We start from the raw sequence: 9,276 nt of genomic DNA, 5'->3' as shown, positions 1-9,276 counted from the left end.
GTTTGAGCAGTTTGGGCATTTCTCAGATGTAATCTCACATAGCACTTCATTCATTAAGCCTGTTTTCTCTGAGCCTCTTCAATAATCTTGTTAACTGCGATCTTTTCTGGATATATACTGTCCTATACAACAGGCAGAAGAGACATTTGTTATTTGGACAGTGATATATACGAGCAATATATCTTCACAGAATTATAGAGTAACAGAATGTCTTGAGTTGGAAGGGACCTTAAAGATCATCTAGTTCCAACTCCACTGCCACGGGCAGGGTTGCCACCCACTAGATGTTTTGGAGCAGTGATTTAACAAATAATAGTTTCCTTTAAAAATAAATAAAATATTCTTTTATAAAGATGTATTAATCATCTTCTAAAAAATCTGGTGTCTACTATCAGAGAGGACGATTTGAACACTGGTATGCTAGTAGTCTTAGGGCTTCTGGTACAGGTAACTACCAGTTTCTAAAAGTGTATTTCTCTCACAAAAATGCCTTTAAAAATATATTGAGATCACTTGATGGAAATCAAAATGGAAGTGTTACTATACCGTGTGCCTGTCTCCTTAAAGATTTGTAACAATCAGAAGTAAGTGAATCCTGCACTCTCAGGAGGATCAGTTATACAATGCTATCCAGTATTCATGTGATCGTGGGGTGACACTGAGGTCAGCCTGGGCACTGGGCACCTCCTGGGGCCTTTGCAAAAAGCCACTCAGCTGGGTCCTCAGCCCTCATTTGCTGTCTGGGTAAAAGATGTCATGGGCACACTGAGGTCATGTAGCAATCATTTCTTCCTTCTGCCATGTGTAAATGGAATAAGAAATGAGAACGTTATGTGAAGAACACTGCAGGGAACACTAAGCAAAAATTGTTCTACAGTTGGAAAAATGTAATTATTAGATTTCCTCTTTCTGCTTCTATAAATTGCAGTGCAAGGAGAAGGGGAAATGTAGAAGGAGGGAAGAAGGCTGAAGTTCAAATTTTAATTAGCCATTTACATTGTAGCTGGAACATAGACCAGGAAGTCTTCTGATCAGAAGTGATACTTCTTGAAGTTGTCTCCAGTTCTTAAAAGTTTAATGCTGAATTTTATTGCACTGTCTCAGTAATGCAATGAACTCTGCAATGAAATGGTCGCTCTCTAGTGTGTGGTGTGTAACTTCTTCAGTGTGCAAAGGATCACTTTGCTGCAAGTAACACTTCAGTCTGAAAGGCAGAAAAGTAGTATTTTGCAAGTCACATTTTTCTTTCCCAGTTCATCTCGTGTTCCCTGTAGTTGATGGAAAAACTACCAAAAACAGTGGACCAAAGAAGGACAAAATGAGGAGATGGATGGGAAAGCTGGTAGTCTTTCATATTTAGTTTAAGACACTTGAACTTTGAGCATTCATGGTCCTGTGACTCTGAGTCATGTCTGTGTTCTCTGAAATATGTTGGCTTCCCTTCCAGCTCCTCTTCTCTGTCATGTCCTCTGGTTCAGTTACTCATATTAAATCACATTTCAAATCTGCTCTCTTGCTCTATTGAGTGCTGCCATGTGTACACTAACAGAACAGCACTGGTATGGCTGCAGTGCCACGAGATGAGTCCCACGGCTGGAGCATGAGCCCTGTGGGAAGAAGGTTGGTCCAGGCAGGTGGAGCGGGGCAAGGAGCTGCTGTACACTTCAGACAGAACAGTGCATCATGAACCAGCGAGCACTGAGCCTCATCTACACATGTGGCTCACATCTGCCAGATTCTGAAAGATAAACTAGTGATGACCATTTGCAGATTGATCAGTCCTTGTATACATGGGGATGTAGTTTGGTAGCATTAAGAAGAAGAACTCACCTTACATGCCTTCAACTTGTATTTGCTGGATATATAATGGAGTACTCTAAGTGAGATTCTAAAAATAAGAGCCAACTTTTAAATACAGAAAGTCTTGCACCCAGGAGAGGATGACTTAAAATAGGAGTTCCACCTAGCAGTGGAAGAGTGCTCAATGGTTTTGTTACCGTATGCTATTAGAATGGGGCATGAAATGATTCCAAAAAACTGCAAGCCAGCTCTCCAAAGCTGAAAGCAGTTCCCAAGCATAGTTAATTAGGAACAGAAAATTAACATGAGAATTGTTAATGAAAATTAGTACTGTTTAAGAATCTACTGCTGCTTTTTCCATGTACCGCATAAAGGAGAAGTAAAAGGAAACAAGACTAAGTTACAAGTCAATGTGCAGAGATGATAAAGGGAAGTAAAAAGAATAAATGGATTATTTAGAGATAATTCTGTTCCATATTTGCAGCAGAACAGGAATGCATATTGCCCCAGATGGATGGGAAACAGCACTGCACTGTACCATTATCTGCCTGACACAGAGCTGTGTAGCTGCCGTTAGTGTGCCTTGCCATTCTCTGGAGCTGGAGCATTAATCTGACATATGGTGGGCATATGGGAGGAAATCTTCAAGTACTGAATTCCAAATGAATGGGCTTGTATATTTACAGGTTACCTACAAACATTTATCGCCCTGTCACAGCAATGTATCTGTGTACCTATGTATCTTCTTGGCTAGATCACTCAGCACTGCCATACAGTCAGGTTGTTTTGTGCTTGGATCATTTCATGACCAGCTTCGCTTTTTAACCCTACACTCGCACGAGTCAAGGAAGCAACAAACTATTGCACAGCAATTAGGTTATTGGTGATAAAAGATCCCCTACAGTTTAACCTAACTATACTGTACAGATAAGTTGAAAGTAAGGGATGGTTTATTCATGTACACATTATGTAGGTGTTAGCAAGTGAGAAGTGACAGGTTGCCATCCTGTGTGATAGTAAAAGAAAGACACTAAGAAGTGATAATGAAAGAGGAATCAGAAAGAAACGGGGTGCAAAGAAGAATGGTCTCAATGCCCCTGAGATGCATCATTTGAGTAAACATTTAGAGAATACTGGAAAATTGGGAAATTTCCAAAGAGAGATGGGATTGTGCTGTCTAGTATTTTAAGATCTAAAAAGAGGTTATCCAGAGGTGTCCAGTTCATATGAAACATATTTGAGATGAATTCTTCATAAAGATAATTGAAGTTTCAATCGTGTATCAAAAATGTAAGTATAAAATTATATTGAATTCCATTTGATACAGTTTTTTAGTTTCCTTGAAAAAATTGATTTTCTGCAGTGGGATTTCTTGCAGGATAGCATGTGTGCTGGATGCTGTTACAACAGACTTCCAATCTGATATTTGTTTCGAGGGCATAATAAATTTGCAGTCAGAGAAAAAAAATGACACCTGAATCATTTAGATTCTCTTCACCAATTTAAATATCTTGAAGACATCCATAAAATACATCAAGAAATCAAGTTGTTTCCCAGAGTTAATTTGGATTTTTCAAAGATTCATTTCTCATCAGTTTCCCACAGTTGACCAATGTCCAATTAAAGTTGACTTTATGTAGAAGTTTTGATGAAGACTTAGGAATATTAGTAAAGGGAAGACGGCCAAAGTCTATTCTGCCTAGGGATCTCCTCTGATGGGACTCAGGCAGAGACTTGTCTCATCTGGAAGTACTGAAGCTAGGAGACAGAGAGGGAGACCTGGAAGTTTGTCTTCCAAGGAAAACTTAACCCAAGTCAGCACATGAGGCTGTGGGTTTATTAACTGGTGTGGTATGGTGTGGTGTGGTATGGTATGATGTGGCTGTAGACAGTGAAGTCATAATCCATGCCACATCAGTAGTCATGAATGAGGATAGTGGCAGGAACTGACTGGTACTATTCATGATGAACATTTTTCAATAGGAAAATGTACATCTCTTGGGAAAAAATAATCATTCTTTCAGTTTTCTTTTTAAGATTGAAAAATATTTCCTCCTTTCTGCTCTTCTCTTTCACCAGGGAAGATGAAATGGAAAGAGAACACAGGAAAAGAAAGCAAACCAGCAAACCTGTAGCAGATAGGGCATTTTTCTGACATGTTTTCTAAGAAAACATTTTTTTCCCTGGCTCTAGTAAGCGTGACAGACTTGCTGTGTTCTGGTGCTTCCTACACCATTCAGATGGCAGCCAAGTAGAAGTAAGGGTATTTGTTTTGGGTTCTTTTTTCTTGTGGCGTTTTCACAGAATTGTTCCGTCTTCATCTTTTTTATTTCCATTAGAACTTAGCACAGAGCAAACCCTAATATTTGCAAGCATTTCCTTAGTAACTAGCACTTAAAATAGTAAAATCTCAGCATTGACCTCATTTCTTGCTCTCTGCTCTCCTTCATTTGATATAGAGGATTCTAAGAAAAGGAAATGGGATGGGCAGGCATGGTCCAAGCAAGGGATTAGCTCTGTGAAGACCTGAATCCAGGAAAGGGGTTCATCAGAGAAGTTGTCTGTCAGATGCTGCTGTATATATGCTGTTGAAAATACCACTTTTTCTCTTATTGCAACAAAACTCTATTAACATCACTATTTAACTTCCACTTTTTGTGTTTTCCTTGGAGAGAAAAACTGCCAAAAGGAAATTCTTTTGCCTACGGCCAAGTAATTTTATTCAAAACTCTTGTGTTGGAAAGGGGTTGCTAAAATCCCATTGGAATCTCCCTTCTGCAATGTTTCTGTACAAACACAGCATGGCACTATGTTAAATCACCATGGCTAAATGAGCTCTGCAATCCATGACCTCAGAAAAATAAACTGATCGTATGGGTTGTATCACAATAGAAAAGATGAATACAGAATATATCTTCTTTAATTAGGAAATCTTTCTGTTCCAGGTATTCAAAAAGTGAGGCTAATTCGTGTGAGCATATTACATCTGGGCAGACTTAAAAATGCATCAACACAGAATATTTTAAAGTTGCAGCTTCCTAAGGGAAATTCAATAATTTTTTAGGGCCAAACACTGAAGCCAATAGGATTTTGTTCTGTAAAATCAGAATAAAACAAAACAGCCCCATGTTTCCCCTTGACTACTGATGACAGGCACCAGAGCTCCACAAAGGAAAACAGAAAATGAGCAGTAATGAATTTAGAAGTGATGTTGCCAAGTTACAATACTATCTTCATTTAAGTCTGTTTTAAGAATTTTTCCAAGGTATTCACAGGAAATAAATAGCTTATGAAATCAGCAGTATAGTTTCAGTGGAACCATTGACATACCCAAGAGCCCAAGTTAGAGCTTTTTCATGTGAGTGAGACTATCACCACCAGCAGAACTAAGCATGGTTCAACAGTCAGTTGAGTCAGTAAGGTAGTTTGGCAAAAAATGTGGGTACAATCACTTGCTCTGTCTGGATTTTTGCAAGTCTTTGGTACTTCAGGATGATCCCTTGTGTTCCATTGGATACTTTTACACACAATGACCACATCAACTCTTGACATTTTCACATCATGCTAATTTCTAAGGTCAAATTTCAGACACTAAAAGAAAGTCCACACACGAGCAGTCTTTGAAAACAGGATCATCACACTGGCAAGGCAGAGGTTGCTTCCTGAAGGGCTGACTAACTGCACTGTCATGGCTGTTGTCTTACCAGTGCCTGCTGTTCTGTTAACATCACTGGGTTCTTTGGATGTAAAATGAGAGCATCGATAACCTCCTCCTGCCTGGCACATATGTAAAGGGGAAAATATTACAAGACAGACAGGCATGTGGGTGTTTCTTGTAAAGGACACTGTCTAGCATCTCAGAACTGTCTTTCTTACAACTCCGTGAATTTTGTCAAGTGGCAATGTGATTTCACATTTTTATCCTTTTTCCACAGTTTTATCCTTTGCCTTGCATTCATGCTCTCTTACTCCTCTCTGTCACATCCATGTTTGAAGAGCACAGAATCCCGGAGGAGTGGTGAGGAAGAGACAGACAGCTGTCACAGCTGCCGATGCCGGGGCTGTGTGAGCTGCAGGCTTCAAATGCCACACTGGCAATGCCATTCAAAACAGTCATATGAGTCATATGTTGAGTCGCCTGCTCAGGTTGAGGTTTGGATGGACATAATGACTGCTTCTGTACATAAACAAAGAAATATACTGTCCTACAAAGTAGGGAGGAAAAAGCTCTTTGAGGCTGTTAGAAGTCCAGGCAAATCTCTCTGCATCCCCTCTGCCTTTCTGTGGGTAAGATGCCTCATACACGATATATGTTCCACATGACTCATTTTCCTTCTCTTACTAAGATCACTTATAAAACAAAACTTTCAGTCATTAAAAGCAAGTCTCTGGCATTTTGTATTCAGTAAAAGTTAAATGACTTCTCTAAAATCTTTCTGAATTTCTCTACAGTGGGTTTGTGAGGTTGTGTCACAGATCTGACAGTCATAGTGAAAGAGGAATATAGCCTGCTCCATATACGAATGAGGAAGTCTGCTCTTTTATGTAGAGTCAGTATATTGCACATGAAAGATCTGGAAAGCTTGCCTTTTCCACCTCAAGCTGAAAATACCATAGCTCAGCCCAGAAACCTCTCTGCTTGGGAATTACAGAGGATGGGGTAAGACAGTTCTGTGGCTCAGTGATTCAGGGCACTGCAAGAACGTCGCATGCTGATGCTGTAAGCCAAGCCAAATGAAAGTCTTGTAAGTGCTTATTGTACGATTTAAACACACTCTTAAACCTTTCTGCACTGTTACTCTGCTTTCATCTTACTTTATATTAGCTCTTTTAACAATACGTTTAAGATATTTTAACAATATATTTATATTTTGCATGAAGAGAACTTCATGCAAAAATTGAATAATTAATTAAATGATCTATGTCTAGTGCCATAAAGCAGAACTATGTCAGTTTTTATTGAATTGAATTATATTTTGCCTGCCCTTCCTAACTAATATTGAAAGTTCTCATACTGGAAGATGAGGAGACTGCTCTGAAGCTGAAATTTTCTCTCTGTGAACCATATAGCTATAATTTTAGGCCTTTGAGGAAAGTCTAAATGTCTCTCTGAACAAGTGCTGTGGCTGCTCTTGAGGTGTCTGATTCAAGCAGACAGCCTGTGTGTAATTGGTCCCTCTTGCCCGTGAGTCCTTCCCTCTAGGTGGAATGGTGAGATCTGAACAGGCATCTGAACCTCCATGGCATGTGTATTTGCAAGCTGACTGAACTTTTGCACTGTGGGGAATCGATGTTTCATGTTCATAGGCCTTTGATAAGGATCTTGAGGATCATTGATAATCTTATTGATTGTTCTGTGCCTCTGAGCAGGAGGGAGGAGTTAACATTAACCTGAAAGACAAGTGAGTTGGCTACAGGTTTCTGCTCTTGCTTGTTGCTTCAAACGGCTTCTAGAATACTGCAGTTAGAATACTGCAGTTTTTGCTTTTACCATTCAAGAATTATCTTAAAAAAATAATGAACTCAAAGATGATCCGTAGCAACAGGTAAACAATGGGAGAATGTACAGAAAAGGATTTGAGGAGCTCTGCATATTGGGTGGATGACAAAGTTGAGGGAAAGTTTGCAAATCATGCTCTCTGAAGAAGGAAAAAACATGATGGAAAGAAGGGCTTTGCAATCCAATGAAAAAATATGTAACTAAGTAAATGAGATCTGAGGCCTCCTCTAAAATCCCAACAGAAAAGAAAAGCTTTCATATGAAGTCCAGCAGCTTCATTTTTGGTCTTACAGAGATGAAAGCAGAGGGAACTGTTCCTGCTGCTGGGTCAGGTGAGGGCACTGCCTTGGCAAGATGAGGCGTGGCCATGGCTTTGGCCCAGCAGCAGTGGCAAGGATGTGTTGTTGCATTAAATGTGGAGATGCACTGGGGAGGTACACAGGAAGCCCAGCAATGAAATGCCTGTACCATTGACAGGACACGTGAACTGCTGCAAGCTTCTCCAGAAGCATGGATTGATTTTAGTACCCTTGGTAAAGCAATCCTTTTATCGTGTATTAAGATTGAGTAAATAAGAAAAAGAAATAAAAACTAAAAAGAGTAACAAATCTCTTTTTGGCTTTCAGAGAAAGTACTTTTTAAGTTTATTTTTTAGGTCAAATGATCAAATTTGACAATCTAGAGTCATAGGCAAAGCCACCAACATGCCAGGATACAGTTTGCTCCCACAAATGTCAGACAAATTCTGAAGAGATAAGGAAACTGTCTCCACTCTCACCATAATTCAGAATCAGCATTTCAGGTAAAAGAGGATGAGAGCATTTCAGATCTCTGACTGAACTGTGTATTTTACAAGTGTAAAATGCCAAGTATTTGGCATCTGCTATATACCATTTCAAATGATAATAGATCCTGCCATCAAAAGTAGCGCTGATCAAAACTCAGACAGCACACTGCCAGTGACTGCAGGAAGGGCCTGGCTTATAAAAATGTCTGAAAATTTTCTTGTGAAGTACAGAAAAATGGCCAGTTTTAGAACATTTTTTTTCCTTTTCTGGAAATGATTAGATTTGGTGATGAAAGTTATAACAGAGTGTAGAGACCGGAAAGTTTTTCTGGAATAATGAAGGAACTGCAGAATGGAAGATGTAGTTCCAAAATCTTTAAAGAAACTCCATAGCAGGTACGAATAAATCCATGAACAACTTGATTCATAGATCGCTTTATACTTGTTGTCCTATTGGGGAGAGAAGTGAGCTTCCAAAATTATAATCTCCATATCGAGGAAAACTAAGAAAAATCAATTGCAGAATATTTACTGCCCTTAAAATTTCTCTATTAGTTTTTGGCAGAGTAACATGTAACTGGTCAAAGTCAACACATAATTAAATCTATCTGAATTCCACTACTTGCCTAAGCTGACATATACTATCAAACTTTTTCATACACCTGTACTACCTGTCTTCCTTTTCTAAATACAATAATTTTGATGTATATTTTTTGAATTTTTTTGTTTTGTAAAATAGTTTTGAACTCTTTATGGAAAAAGTAATTCAGAATAATTACAGGGATAACTACCCACATGGTGCACAAAGCCTACTTTAGTTTGACACAAGTAATCACATAGAACTGTGGTGTTAGTGGGGAAAAAGAAGGAATGTCACTTCAGAGGTTACTAGAAGTGCAACAGTTTAAGTTGCACAGCTAACAGTTATCCTTAAAACATAATAGATTGACATTCATAGCTTATTTTTCATTAGCAATGATTTACAATAATAAAAAACCTGAAACAGCACCTTTTTGTTTTTTTTTTTAAACATACATCTGACACTAAAGTGAAAGGGAAGCCATTTAATAAAAGTAATGACCAGAAGAGACCATAAATAACCCATTTAGACATTATTAGAGGAAAATTAGAAATAATGAAGAATATACAGCAAAGTTCAATAAGTTGTTTTTGTTCTTTTTTCATGGGA

The sequence above is a fragment of the Tetrao urogallus genome (assembly GCF_951394365.1).
Source record: "Tetrao urogallus genome assembly, chromosome: 4".
Taxonomy (NCBI): domain Eukaryota; kingdom Metazoa; phylum Chordata; class Aves; order Galliformes; family Phasianidae; genus Tetrao; species Tetrao urogallus.
The sequence above is the reverse complement of the archived record's forward strand: the minus strand, read 5'-3'. Positions refer to the sequence as shown.